This window comes from Melopsittacus undulatus, chromosome 6, assembly GCF_012275295.1.
Source record: "Melopsittacus undulatus isolate bMelUnd1 chromosome 6, bMelUnd1.mat.Z, whole genome shotgun sequence".
NCBI lineage: Eukaryota > Metazoa > Chordata > Aves > Psittaciformes > Psittaculidae > Melopsittacus > Melopsittacus undulatus.
Window position 1 is genome coordinate 42,814,010 of NC_047532.1, and position 15,380 is coordinate 42,829,389.

At 36.6% G+C, this 15,380-nt stretch overlaps 1 protein-coding gene across 1 annotated transcript in view; it reads left to right on the plus strand.

The window, feature by feature from the left end:
- Nucleotides 1-15,380, plus strand: part of NAALADL2 (N-acetylated alpha-linked acidic dipeptidase like 2) — a 634,909-nt gene that overhangs the window by 72,543 nt on the left and 546,986 nt on the right. Inside the window, exon 2 of the mRNA XM_031047098.2 lies at nucleotides 4,797-4,875. The gene's annotated coding sequence lies outside the window, so the exon portion shown is untranslated. The remainder of the gene's footprint in view (nucleotides 1-4,796; nucleotides 4,876-15,380) is intronic.

Below are 15,380 nucleotides of genomic sequence, written 5' to 3' on the forward strand. Positions count from 1 at the left end.
CAATGTAGAAAGCTTAAAAGAATAGAAAAGGTAGGGAAAAAAAGCTAATTTGTTTGTTTTGGCACTCAAATATTCTCTGCTGTATTGATGTGACTGATAGGTTTTGTCCTGGGACATGGGTTGGTCCCTTCTTTCAATGGCAGAGAAGGGAGAGACGTAAACTGCAGAGCTGTGTGAACTCTCAGTTTGGTGAGGTGCTGGTAGCAGGGGTTTTACTAGAAGAAATTTCCAAAGTCATTGGACTACAAATAATGACATTAGTTTCATAGAATCATAGAATCATAGAATAGTTAAGGTTGGAAGGACCTTAAGATCATCTAGTTCCGACCCCCCTGCCACGGGCAGGGACACCTCACATTAAACTATATGACCCAAGGCTTCATCCAACCTGGCCTTGAACACTGCCAGGGATGGAGCATTCGCTACCTCCCTGGGCAACCCATTCCAGTGCCTCACCACCCTAACAGTAAAGAATTTCTTCCTTATATCCAGTCTAAACCTCTGCTGTTTAAGTTTCAACCCGTTACCCTTGTCCTATCACTACAGTACTAACTCTGTGCGTAACAGTGTGTACTGTGTCTTGGAATGATACAGTCTCTCTGCAGGAGATGGAGCATTTAGTAGTGAGGACTTTGCACTTGAAAGGCTTTAAGCTCCAATGTTTTACCACTTTCTGTCCATTCAAGGAGCTGTGTTTTGGGAGTTTATCTCTCTAAAGAACCAAGTATAAAAGCCTGTATTGCTTTATCCTAGTCCCTTACAGTGGTGAGGTGTCTTTGCTTACTGCGTAGCCCACTGTTGCACTCCAGACTCTATTGACTTTGCAGCTGATGGTCTTCTCATGCTGCAGACACTGCTTCATCTCCAAGTTTATACATAGTGATCTCTTTCATGTGTCGGAATACCTGGCTCTGTTCTCTGCATTGGTAGGATTGAAAGATGACTGTAACTCCTATTTATTTTCATCACCCTTTAAAAGAATCTTTCGTTTACTGCTTATTGTGTCCGCACGTAACTTTTCAGATGTCTTATGTTTGCATACTAATACTGCAGTATAAGACAGCATAAGTAATTATAAGGTGATGAAAACAGAAATAGTTTCTGTAAATTGTCCTTAAGAACCTGCAAACCTACAATACTCAGGTACCTTTAATTCTTGACTGGGGCATGCCAAGCCCATCAAAGTAGCCTTCTGCTACTTTATTCTGTGTGTATTTATTAGTAATGTGAATACTGACATCTCACATGAAAGAACAGTAAGGGGAACAACGCTTTTTACTCAGCTTCCAGCCCCACATCTTACTCAGAAGGACAAATCAGCTTTTGTTGTTTATTACTTCCCCTGTTACTCTGAATCGTGATGCGTTTCTTTTTATATTGTGCTTGCTGACTGTTTTCTGACTAATGTATCTTGATATTTGCTACTTGAAGCACTATACAGAGAAGCTGTCATCACCAGCTGTGTAGAGGACAACTGAGAGAACCATCAATAAGTACTTAGAAGCAAATGAAAATGTCTGCTGCCTTACTGAATTTGGCTTTTAGTACTGTTTTTTGCCATTTTTCTTCCTTGGCTCAACGTGCTTAAATACTCTGAGAGAAACAAGTTGGTGGCTGCTTCTTGCATGATCTCCAGGTGCATAGGCCTATGCCCAGTTTCCTGTGATGCAGAAAGAAGTCTGTTGATTACATTTCTGTTGCCTTTCTGAAGCTTGTAATCTTCAGGGTCTATGAAGATTTAAGTCATACGAGGATAGGTTACTTCTGTGTGTCTGAATATTTTGGATTGAAAATAAACATTCAGCCTGTATCAAGAATAATTCACTGTTCTGTTAAGAAGGAAGAATAGGAAGTAAGCTATTACCATACAAAATTTCACTGCAATTTTCTTTTGCAGAAGCTTAAGTTCTGAGTAGAGAGGTTGTCAATTAGCGTGCAGACTTTTTTAATTGGCTGTAATAAAAAGCTAATTGGTGTTTTGCTTAAAGAGTGAATTAAGAAAGTGTTGCTATAGAAACTTTGCATGTGTATAGTGCTGCTCTACATAACAGTGAATATAATAGTCTAATGACCTTTCTGCGCCAGCTGTATAGTCAAGGAAAAAGTGTGAAATTTAGACTTGCTGAAGTGATCATTAAGGAGTTTGTGACTTTGCCCATTTCATTGCCTGAAAGTGTGTGTGGCATTGTCTTGTTGAATGTTTCTCTTGACTCATGTCAAACCATATGATAAATGTCAGGAGACCTGAACTTCTGTAAAATCCAAGTGCTCCAATTTCAAAAGTGTAAACTAATCTGTAATCTGTCAAGCATAGAATGTACTACTGGGGAAATTTCATTTTCATAATCTGAGAAAGTGTGATGATGGATCATAAGTGACAACATCTAATCCGTTAGCTGTTGTATTCCTCCCTCCTCTCCCTGCCTTCTTTACCCTCTGCATTCTGAACCTCATGTAAAATGCAGGAATTATAATTCTAAGTCAAATGGGATTTCTGGTCTAATTTGCAATGTTCTCTCCCAGCAAAAATATTTATCTTTCAAACACAAACTTCACTGAGGAGAGAATAATTTCGTCAGGATTTGTGACCAGGAATTTTTTCCTTGAGTTAATGCTTGCCTGCCTAAATTACTTCAGTGTCATTATCTGTACTTTTGCTAGTTGCTTAGAAGATAAAGATACAGGGGACGTGGACATGAGGTATATTATGAACATAGGTCAACCCTGCACAGGAAGATTGTCAGTTGTGAAGTAGGTGTGTCTACTTGGTAAAAGGGAAAACTGAAATAAAACCTTTAGTTCCTAGTCCTGAATCTCATTACCCTGTAAATAGACAAATCACATTGTCCCCTCTTTAACTGCATATCTAGAAGATGCAGAGCTGTAAGATTCTGCAGGTATGAGTGAAAGTGACAGCAAAACCTTAAAATGTTCTCCATGTTTTAAATAAAGCTGTGACTGTCTAAATGCAAAAGACTGGACAAAACTATAACCTGATGATAGTTCACTGTGGTTTTTTTTGTCTGGTTTTCAGTTAGAATTAAAAAAAAAACAAACAAACCCAAACATTCTCTGTCTTAAATTTGCCCTTGCAGTTGTTCTTCAAACTCGTACAACACAAAAAACTTTGATCAGTTTATGTTTAGTTCAGTTAGATTTGACTTCCCCCCCCAGAGAAATCTGAGATCTAAGTGGGCATCTTTGGGAGAATTTCTCAGAATTCTCTGGAATTGTACAGTTGGCTTCTTTCTGTACTTCTGAATCATGACTGAGTAGTATCATTCGTAGCAGCTTATTTTCCTTTGTTACACGTATGTGTAATCCCTATTAGTGTTCATGGCCTTTTGAAATGCTTTCCTCATATTATGTCATCTCTACTACTTACGTCCAAGCCTGAAGTCCTATGAGTTGCGTAGAATGTGGCTATCTCTAGAGCTTAATAGAAAGCTGGATTTGATCTCATAGTTCGTCTTTTGAGCAGTATAACTGTAAGACAGATAAAATGTTCTGACATGAAGCTTTTATCTGAGACCTGTGAGCAAATAAGTCTTTTTCTGGTCCAGGGAAAGAACTGATATTTTTTTTTTTCCTTTTATCTCCCCTCCATATTATCTTGCTCACTAAAATTGTAACTGAAATGTGTGCTAACATGGGCTTCTATAATTTAAATGCGTTGTTTTGCAGAAAAGTAGAATTCTATGGTATTTATGACTCAAGGAAATATGCTTTTTGGAACCGAGTTAAGTCCATCCTTACCTCATTTTAAATTTTTAATGCTTTGCTGCAGTCCATTGTCATCTGTCTTTGTGAAAATGGGACCAGGTCTTTGAAGGGCAAAGCGTGAATATACTTTAGGGCTAGTATTTTTGTCCTAGTTTTACATGACTGTACAAGGCTCTGAGCATCCTCATGTAATGTTAATGTAATTCCTGCTTTAAATGGGCTGTTGAATCAGGTGAAGACTTAGTGTTCTCCTAGCCCAAATTGCTTCATGCATCTCTGACAGGGTTCAAATCTACAAAAATAAGGGGACTCTCTTGCTATTGTTCTTCTGTTTTGATGAACTGTGACCTGCAGGTTTACCTTGAAGGCAATTACAGTAACAGCTGAAGCATGAATAGTTAAAGTACCATCAGTTGTGTTTGTTTTTGTTTATTTTTTTTTTTTAAGATGCTTTATCTCCTGATGATTAATTCAAACATGTCTTTCAAATTTGTCTTTCCAGCTTTTATTCTCCACATTATTGAAAAGATAACTTTGGTCAAATCTTTGAATGCATACCTAAGAAAAGATGCAAAAGTTATCTCCCATCTGAAGCTTTTCCATCTTCCAGCTACTCTTTCCCATCTTCTTAATCTGCACAAGGGGAAGCCAGTTTTTAAGTGGCTGCTACAGCCATTATGTTGGATCAGTAAAATTTATATTAAAGCCTAGTGTCTGAGAGATGGACACTGCTCTCCTGCCATTTCAATGAATTTATTTTTTTTTTTTTTTTTTTTAGTTGGAATTAGTGCTGGCTGAGGTTCTCTAAAATGAAGTGGGGTGGTGAAATAGCTTGGTGGGTTCCACATTGTGGGTGTCTATGGAACACCTTGGAAAAGAAGCTGCAGTCACTTTATTTCTTTAAATGTGAAAAATACTTCATAAGTACCAGCACATTTAAGAATATGTTCTACTTTGCTGCTGTGTTAGGAAAATGTCTTATACTTAATATTTACAGGTTACATCATTGAAAATGGTTAGTTTTCTGTATCAGTGACTGGAGTTATAAAATATGATGTGTTCCTCTTTTGCAGAGTATTAATGTTGAGGCCAGATTGAAAATATGCCTTCGTGAAAAAGCCTCTACAAAACTGATCCCACCTTGGCTCTAAGGTAAATGAAAAAAAAATGTATCAAACACCTGTTCTAACATCAGAATTGTTCTGTTTGAAAGAAATGTGAGGATATGATGTGCTCAGAACAAAGAAAGTACGTATTTTAAGGAGTTAAGCTGCAAAAATTTATGTTTTGTCAAAATATAAGCATGAATTTGGGGTAGGCTTCAGTAATAAAACAAAATGTCAGTCAGTGGCATGAATGCTTCTGTGTCTTACAATACTGCCTTGGCAAGTGTCTGTTTTTGTCTAAAAATGGAATATGCATACGAAGGAGAGATCACTATAATTGAATAGAAAATATGAAATTATGAAGGCAGCAAAGTATAAATAATTAAAAATCAGGCTGCAACTCTAGCTTCTGTATTTCATGAGCTCAGTTGCAAACAAAATTGCTAGAATGAGAATTCACATTTTTGTTCATTCTAATTTTACTTTCATGGTACCATACTCCTGATATAGAGAGTAAGGCAGTGAAAATGACTAAGGGATAATTAAATACCTGTAGGAAAGTAAGAGCCAAACCAGAGACTAATTTTCAGCACTCTATAGCTTTCATTATATATGTGTTTGCTTTGATTTCTCATGTATATGGAAAGTGTATCCTCTAACACTGCATAATTTAGTATTTCTCCTTCTGAATTGTTTAACTTGCTGTGTTATGTAGTAGGATGCAGCAAGCTTGTTTTATTTGTAAAATTATTGCAGAAAATAATTCTTTTAATAATTTTATGGACAGTTAATTACTTGTGACTTTAGCTAGGTATTCTCAATCTCCACTAAATGTCATGGCTATGCCTCATTTGACTGCTTAGTAAGTTTTGTTCATTCATTGAAATCAATCAAAATGGGTAATTTTCAGTGTTTGAAGCTTTCTGTATCTATTTGCCCTGCTGTGTGTGTAGATGAATTGGTCAGTGAGATTGCTGTACTCAAAACCCATTACTTCAATTTGAAACTCTTCATATTTAACCAATGCTGTTAGACATAATAGAAGCCATATGCTACTTCATATCACTAGTATTACGGGTTGTGATACTGGATTTGCCATAAAACCAAGCTCCAGACAGCTGGGCCTTCAGTGAGCCTGTCCAGCTGCCTGTGGTGTAGGACAGCAACCTGTAGCAGGATGAGAGTTTTGCTTTGTTTTATGAATTTGGCCTACTTAATGACACTCTATCACAGTCTTGGTTGTATCCCCTTTCAGATGGGATTATAATCCTTCTCTTAGGGTTTAATAAGAATTGGAAATTTTCTTTAAGGATTATAGAGTTATTTAAATAATTTGCTATTGATAATTTTCTGATTTGAACAACATTTAAATACAGATGTTTGTATAGTAAGACTTCAGGTAAATGTATATTTAAACTTAATATTTGAGATATTTGAGAAATACCCAAAGACTCACAGGTAGTGAGAATGTCTTATTCTTTGCAAGTATTTAACTCATCTATATTGCTGTCATAGTACTGGTAAAGTGTTAATGAAATGAAGCTTTAGTAAAGTTACAGATGACAGGCTTGCAATGATGAAGTAATGTGACTCTAGAATTTGCGAAAACAGTCTGATAGAATTTAGACTGTCACAATAAATAAAAAAGCAAAATTGCATTTCCCAGTAGTTTGGGAAGTAGCTCTGCCTGGTCAGGATAGCCATTTCCACTCTATACTTCAAATATTTCCCATAAGCACCATAAACAGATACCTTGACACAATAGACGGAGGGCTGTGCTTATGGAGGAGCTGCTGTCCATGACAGTGTGATCTCTCCTAGTGCCCTCTGGGACATGTGGTTGCAGCAAGAGCGGTTTCACATTCTTGTGCTTTGTCTGTGCTGTTTGGAAATACCAAACAAATTCAACAATTCCTTTAGTCTGGCATCAGAAGAAGATATTTTAAGAAATCTGGCAGTGTAGAGATAGATCAATATTGCATTTGCCTAAGTAGCAAATAGTTGTGACTGTGTGTTATACTGAAGTGATTATAAATGGGCCAGATAAAATCCCTTTTCTTGTGCTATCTACTTTGGGTTCAAATTACAGAAGTTTCATCTGAAAATGAGAGGAGTATCTTCAATTTTGACCTGTGTGGATGCAACCAGAAGAAAGTTCTGTGAAACACGAGTCTGTAAAAATGGTTTTGTTCTCTGAGGAGCAAACAGTAGAAGTTATGATATTTCCATCCATGCTGTAGAATTGTCTCTGTCATCTAGTTTTTTGACATCAAGAGTTGTTTCTGTTTTGCATATACTTTGCTAAATTTCATTCATTGTCATGTCTTGTTCACAAAGTGTGTAACAAAACACCCAGGAGCCTTGTTAAGGAATTGTGGGAGGTCTTCCTAGGTGATAGCACTGTTCCTTCTCTCGTCAATTCTTCATGTCAAATGTAATTGCGTTGTGGTGTGTGTTTTCTCCTTTGGTAGTTGCTATATACAGACCATGGACAAATTGAAAAGTAGAGCAACTGATGTGGTTGTCCTGTCTGGAGGCAATAGGCCTTCCTTGGTATAATTACTTCTGTGTGTTCAGTAGCTGCACTTAAAGCAAAAGCCTCCAATCTTGAAGATTCTGGTGATGGAAAAACTCTAATGATTCTTGAAAAACTGCCCAACAGACTACACTGCTAGAAAAAAGTTTGCCTTATTTCTTGAATATATCTGAATCAGCTTGAAGCATTAAAAATATCACCACTCTTTTTGTTCTTTCTGCTCACCTGCACAAGCTTATGTTATCATACTTCTGATCCTGGCTTTGTTATTTTGACTGCTAGTTAGTTGCACCCCAACTTTGACTTAAATATCAGACTAAGCTCTCTTAGCCTTTGTAAGGATGTTCTCCAGACTTGTCATAGTTTAAACACAGGCACACACACTCTCTCTCTCACCCCACCCTCCCTTTTTCTTTCCTTAACACCCCCCCCCCCCCAGACAGATGAGGAGGAGAATCGAAAGAATGTAACTCCCATAGGTTGAGATAACAACAGTCCAGTAACTAAGGTATAACACAAATCACTGCTGCTACCACCAGTAATAATAATGATAAGAGAAATAACAAGGGGAGAGAATATGATACCACCCGCCGAAACGAGCCTGACCCAGAAGAGAGTGTGCCCTTCCAGGTAACTCCCAGTTACCTGCCTGGGCATAACATGCTGTTGTATGGAATACCTCTTGGCTAGCTTGGGTCAGGTGTCCTGTCTCTGCTTCGTCCTGGCTTCTCCTTCTCCCTGGCAGAGCATGAGACTCACAAAGTCCTTGGTCAGAGTAAACATTACTTAGCAACAACTAAAAACATTGGTATTGTCAGCACTGTTCCCAGGCTGAAAGTCAAAATATGGTGCTGCACCAGCTACTAAGAAGGAGAAAAATTGACTGCTACTGCTAAAGCCAGGATACTTGTTCATGGTCTTTGTCCTAGTAATCGCTAGCCAAGCACCTTATCCAGACCTGGAAACATGTTCACATGCTGGTCTCAAAAATAAAAAACGATAGAGAGACAGTGCAATTTCTTTGTTCTCTGCTCAAGAGAAATCTCTGCATAGCATTATGCTGGGAATCTTGTTTTTGCCTATTATAGAATTGTAGGATTTGCAATGTTCAATGGTTTTTAGTGCTTTTTTCCAGCATTTTAATACTTCTCTTCACTTGAGAAGTTCTAATAAACTTCAGTCTCAAGGAAACTAGCAAGATTCTGAAGTACCAAGAATGTATTACAGGTTTGTTTGATGTTAGCATTAAGGTGATAAAAGTATGAACTTCTGCTGACATAACTTCATCTTCCCCTTTGTGGGAAGCTATGGCCCTACCACTTCCCCTGTGACACCATTGATAGTTGGGCTGCAGTGTGAGGAGCTCGATGAGAATTGCTCTGCCTGAAGCAAACCTGGGGCTGGAGATGGGGAAAAAGTTTTCATCCTCATTTGCATTGTCTAGCTGTGCTTATGGCTGTGTAACTTACCTACTAGTACCTCTGAGTGGATGTTAACCTGCGCCTTGGTGATGGCAGGCAGGGAAACAGGTGCATTGGAGGTGGTTCATATTTTTGTTGATATTGAGGACAGTGGATCAGTACCTCCAGTGGTTGAAGTTTTGTTTTATTTCCATGGAATACATTGGAGATAACACATTTCTACTTCTGAGATCAATTGATTTTTATTTATCTTGACAAGTTTTAGAATAGCATTTCCTCATGTCAAATGCCATTCTTCTGGAGTTAAAAAACTGTCATCTGTTTATAAATTCAAAGGAGACTTCAATACTATCAGCATGAGATCATCACTGCTTAATAATAGGCATTTTAGAGGATTTCTATTAATGTTAACTTTTAACAGAGTCCTCTTACTAAAAGAACTGTACCTTGTAATCATGCTATATCTTTCACTACAAAGCAATTATATGAATGGTGTGAGCTGGCTAAAATCTATTAGCTATTAAAACTCAGAATGTTATTTCTGATCAGAAAGAAAGTAATCTTGTTTAACTTCCCCCTCCCCTCCATACATCTGTGAGAGTGGGAGCTTGTATGAGAGAGAAGAGAAAGGGAGCCTGAATGGTAGTTAATGGCTAATGAATACAGCTGAGGATACAGGGATGGTTGCCTGGCAACGTGGGGACGGTGGGCTAAGGTCCCTTGTCAGCGCAGAGGAGTTGAGAATTGGCTCATCTCTTCAGTTTATAAAGATTGACTTTGGCATTTTTGCATACTTTATTCTCAATAGGTATCATAGCTGGGCTAGGTTTGTGAATTACATGTTTTGTGTCTATGTATTTCATTCTTTGAAAAAGAAACACAAGGAGAATTGAAGCAAATCAAGCATTTTAGTTAAAAGAGCAGAATATACTGTGAATTCTGTCCCATGCAGTTGTTATGCTTTCAAGTTGATAGCCATATTTATCAAGAGGCTTGGCTGAATTGCAAGCTCTTAGATCTAATTCCAGGTAAAGCTATGTTTTCTTAGTCTGAGAGCCCTCTGAAAATGACCATCAATACATTCAGTGCTGAAAGCCAGGGTTTGTGTTACAACTGAAACCTTTAGAAGATTCCCTTTTGTTTTGTTTTTGTGTGTGTGTGGTTGAAACACAGTTATGAAGTGACACATCTGTTTCCCATCTTAGAATGGAATAATACCAGGCTGCAAACAGAGTGTGCAAAGTGAGGAATATGACAGACTTGACCTTGTAAAAGTTGTTCTTACAACAGTTCAAATGAATTTTGGATATGGGTGTCACTGTGTGCTGTAGATCTATCTGCTGCAGTATAATTGTGCATTAGGTGGTGTTTTTTTAGGGAGATTGGGTGGATGGCCTTTGTTAGTTTGGTGTTCTCAGGAGAGGCTTCATAGAAAAGTAGGTGGGATGTTACCACATTAAGATAGTTACGATTAAGTGAATCTTGAACTAACATTTTTTTTTCTTTTCTATGGAGATAATTATTAAGGAAGAAGCTGCAACTGGCTTGCAGACCCAGGTTTCACAGTCTAGTGGGATGCGTAGTTTTGATATTGCCAGAGGCCACAATTTTCTTAGCACTTTTTGCTCTCAAGATCAACTTTGACGTGTAATGATAATGCCAAAGCTGTAAGAATAGGTTGGGTTCTTGTTTTAAATTGTTGAACAGGAGATTTACCTGTCCGTTTTGTGCCTGTTTATTCTACAAGGCAGAAACGTGATTAATGTGTATACATCTGCCATTCTGTTACCTTGAGGATTCTTAAAAGAAAAAAGAAAAAATCATCTCCACCTGCTAGTAAGAGCAGTTGCTATATGCAAAATGCTCGCTTCCATTTTTTCTTGTTCAGTTTTTTTGTTGATGGTTGTTGTTAAGGCTGAAACTTTTTTAGAGCATTTGGCACATTGTGAAACCTGACCAGCTGTCAAAATAGAGTGTTTGTATGGAAATGTTTTGATGGAAGCTGCAAAGAAATCCATTATGTTTTCTGGAAACTTTGTAATTATCAAACTTTGAATAATCTAGGTGAAAATTAGTGTTTTCATGTAACATTTTTTCTGAACAGTCTATTCTCTCTGTCCCCATGCAAACACAGAGGCAAGATAACAGCAGGCAACTGTGTAGAATTACTTCCTTGTAACTGGAGATACTCTGAAAAACAGTTGAAAGGTTTGAAATGTTTATATAGTCAAAGCCTTAAGGCAATTGTCATTAACAAGATGGTCTTTCTCCCTTCTTCATGTTATAAACTGTAGCTTCTGACTTACTATTTATTGTTTTAATGGTTTATACTTATATTACAAGCCTTAAGCTTGCTACAGAGTACTGAGAAATGTTTTGTAGTTTATTATGATTCATGGGAAAGTTTGGATAAACTGCTCAGGACTGTATTTCATGGTAACTTGTATTCCAAAGGGCAACTTTGGTCTGTAAGTAAGATTTCTCTTTCCCAGCATCTGCATGTTTAAGTGTCTCCTGATACAGTATAACTTAAACATATCCATCAGGACTGAAGGAACTGCATACCGAACTAGTATTACAGAAACTTTGTATCCAAGTATTTGAAGTTGGGCTTTAATCTACTGTGTTGTTGAATGAAAAGATTACAAATTTAAGATTTATGAGTCTGTGTTTATATCCAAGATGTCTTAATTTTTGGCTGTTTACTCACCTAAAATTACTAGGGGAGTAATTAGATTCCTAGATTCATAGATTTTTAGACTTTAAGACAGCAAAGTATGTTAAAATTATTATAATTGAATGAAGACAATAAGTAAGGATCAATAAGATTAAAAAAGAAAATAATATCGCTATTTCTTTGTCTGTACAATGCAGTGCTGTTAAAAAAAGTCTGTCCACTTCTGTGATGTTACCAGAAATGGTCTTTTATTTAAACCAAATTACATTATTTTATACTTCAAGTAAATGTTGGCCAGCTTTTGTAGCTGTAAGGAATGCAAGTGGAATGTATTAAATGTTATCAGCATTCTGTTGGAATACCTGCTGGTGTCTTACAAAATTTCAGTACTACTAAACTATGAAGACACTGGTTACATTGGAACCAGTGTAAAAAAACACATGAAAAATCACCTTAAACTATGTAAGTTGTATTTTACAATGATGCTTTAAATCAGCCGATTTTGACTTTTCAGACCTGTTTTTTTGCATGGGTTTTCTTTAATTTTAATCTACTGCCTGATACTGTAATAATTTCTGTTGGGCTTTTGCTTTTCTTATGCCACTGAAACATAAAGTCATAGAACAATAAATGCAGAACATATGAGGTAAATATTTTTGAGGGTTTTTTTTGTTTTATTTTTGATTTTGTTTTTTTGTGTGTTTCAAGCATTGCTTAAAAGTGAGATTCTGATTCCTTTTCCTAATTATGGACACAGAATTAGCTTCTCATCCTTTATTTTGGCTTCTGTGATATTTTATTTGCCTTACATAATACCCTGAAATAGGAAAGCATTTTATTGATTAAAGATTATGAAACAAGTGCATGGTAAGCAGGGAAAAAGGGACAAGTTAATGTATTTTAGATCTCATTTCCAATGTTGCTTCTGTATGAAAAAAACAAAATGAAAACAACAAAAACAACTACGTGAAAATATATTAAGCAGTGCAATAGCTGCATACTAGTAAATACAAAGCTGACAGCTGTGTTTTCCAAGAGTGCACCACCATTATTGGAATTGGGAAAAATAAAACTTTACTGCAGATTTGAGGAGAAATGGAAAACAATGCTAATACTAATCTATATTCCCTATTCCTTCCCATCCCTCCTTCCCCCTCCCCCACTTGTGGAGAATAAGATTTTGCTGCCTTTATTCTCTCAGCTCATTTAATAGACCATTGCGTAGACAATTAGGAGATGCAAACAATAATGAAAAGTGTTATTCCATACTAGAAATGCTTTATATAGGTAGTTACTTGTAGCAAATAATTAAAATAACTAGCCTGGAAAAAAAGGAAGAATGTATTCAATCTGAAACACAATTCAGATGTGATGTGTGTGCCCTGCTGTCAAAGAGGATGCTAGGATGGGATCTGAGCCTCAGTCCCATGAAGTGAGGTAATTTTATACCATAGTATTGCTTCTCTATATGATACACATCCATACATATATCTTTATATATAAATATGTGCATCTACCAGCTCTTCTGTTGGAACAATCTTTAGTGATAGAAGATTCACACTGAATATTCTTCCTGGCTCTTTTGTATTTGCTGGAGTAGAAGATACTTCAGAATCCAAGTCTTCATTGGCTTGAAAATCTATCTCCATATTAAATCACTGTATTCTATACAGTATATTTGTTATAAAAGCTTACATATGTGGTTGGAATGCAAGCTGACCTACTTAAACCACAACTCTTACCAGCTGTGCTTTCTCTTGAAAGGCTAAAGCAAAGATAAAATAGTGAGATTTTTTTTTTTTTTTTTTTTTAAGCTGATCAGCTTTTGATTCCTTATTTCAGGTTTTTAGGCTGTGCTTCCTAATGTGAACTTAGAATAGTAAGATTTACTGCTTGTGCTAGATGGAGTTTAGTATTAGTTATCATTTACAGCATTAGTTCTCTTGCTGACAAATATTAGAAAACCATTTTTCATTCACTCACTGTTTTGCTCTCCTTTTTTAAAGGTGCTTACTTTTGTCATTCAGTTTATCCTTTGCTTTCAATTATAACTCCAAGATTAATTAAATGTGTGAGTGGTAGAAATAAATTGTGCAGACGTTTTTAAGGAAAACAGTCAACATCTGTAAAAAACAATTGTTAATTCCACTGCTTTTATAAATAGTCAAGTGGGTTGAAGGGCAGTGCAATTGTTACCCTTTTTACTACATTTTACATTCTTTGCATTACTATCATTTGCAGGTTCAGATCATGAAGTATCATCTTCTGTGCATTATATCTTTATACTAACTTGCATAGTTTTATTTCGTTTAATACCAAAAAGACCAAATTCAAAGGGAAAAGAAGCTAATTCTTCTTTCTTTCTTCTACAAACCAACTTCATGGTAATGTGTCTGTAGGTTTATTTTCTGTAAATTCATCTTTCAGCTGTTGAAGTCAGCTTGAGTTATTTATTTTCTACAGACTCATCTATATTTTCATTTTATTTCCATTGCTGATTTTGATTGCTAACATTTGTTTGAGGTTTGGTTACTAAAGCTGTATGAATGCTGAGAAGCAGGAACTGGTTAGTAAAAAGATATTTAAAGAAGCTTCAGAAAGGACATTTTGACAAAGCACCTTTTTTCTGTGGAGGGAAAAATACCTCTGTTGGGGAAAGCTGTCAAAGAGTTCTTGTTTCAGCTTTCCAGATCAGGACTTTGAGAGTGGAGAGATGCTGAGTTCTTTTATTATGGTCATAAAGCTAGCAAATGGGGTCACAAATTGAACTGCAGTCTTAGATCTACTGTGTTACATTTGTCAATCATGTCAGGACTCATAGGTCTTGGGGAGAAAACACTATTGTCCATAATTCAGGTATTGTGAAAAGTAATGTATGCATTATTAACAAAACAAAAATAATGAAAACTACATGGATGTTTTGAACGCTGTTTTCTTCTGCATACTAAGATATTCCCTTGGCATGTTATTTTCTCACTCATCAAGGGAATAGGGAGAGCTTGAGGCAGTCATTTTGCTGGTTGCACTTTTGAAAAAGGAGACTGTTCCATTGTGCAGCCATCCTCAAACAAAGTGGCCAAGAGGGAAAAAGCCCTGTTCAGTCTGGAAGACCTAAATCTTACTTCTGTCCAGTCCCCATCAGCATGTTTCAGGTTACACTGGTGTTTCAGAGCCTTTTCTGGTCTTTAAAAAAAATTAATGAAAAAAAAACCAACCCTGCAGCAAAAAACTGAAAGTATTTCTGAGCCGAAACCCCTTGATCAATGGAATACTTGATAAAACTAGATCATTTCACCATGAAAATAGTTGTTTCAATAAAGTGGTATTTTTCTCACAGCCAATAGTCTTCTGACAAGAAGTTGTATGAGCTGTAATTAGTGCTTAGAAATAAGTGAGAAAAATACACTTTGTTTCCCTCTGAGATCCAAAGTGGTGGTGTTTGCATCATTGTGGAGTTTTATACCACAGCCTTCTCATAACTGGTGAAACTAGACTTGGAAATAAAACTCAGATATGAGGAATAAAAATCTCATCAATGACGGAGCAAGTCTTTCATGGGTTTTGCCTACTGCTCAGCTCCATACACTGCCTCTCCCTGCTGGCACTCAGTCACTCTTGTTTTTAGTGCACCATTTGCATAAACATTGAAAACCTATTTCACTGTGGGGTTTGAGACTGGTTATCCTTGCTTTTGTACTTAATCCATTTTAATTGTGGAAGAAAAGATCCTATTTTAATTGAGGTTGTAGGCTTAACAACTGCTTGTAATCTGGAGGTTAACCAAATAGTGCTGTTCCTTTTACTGTACCATTTTCCATGGAATGAATAAAATAGCTATGTTGCTCTTAAAAAAGACAAAGAAACAAATCACTGCCACCGCCAAAAAAACCTGCAAACACCACCAGTATAAAAACCTG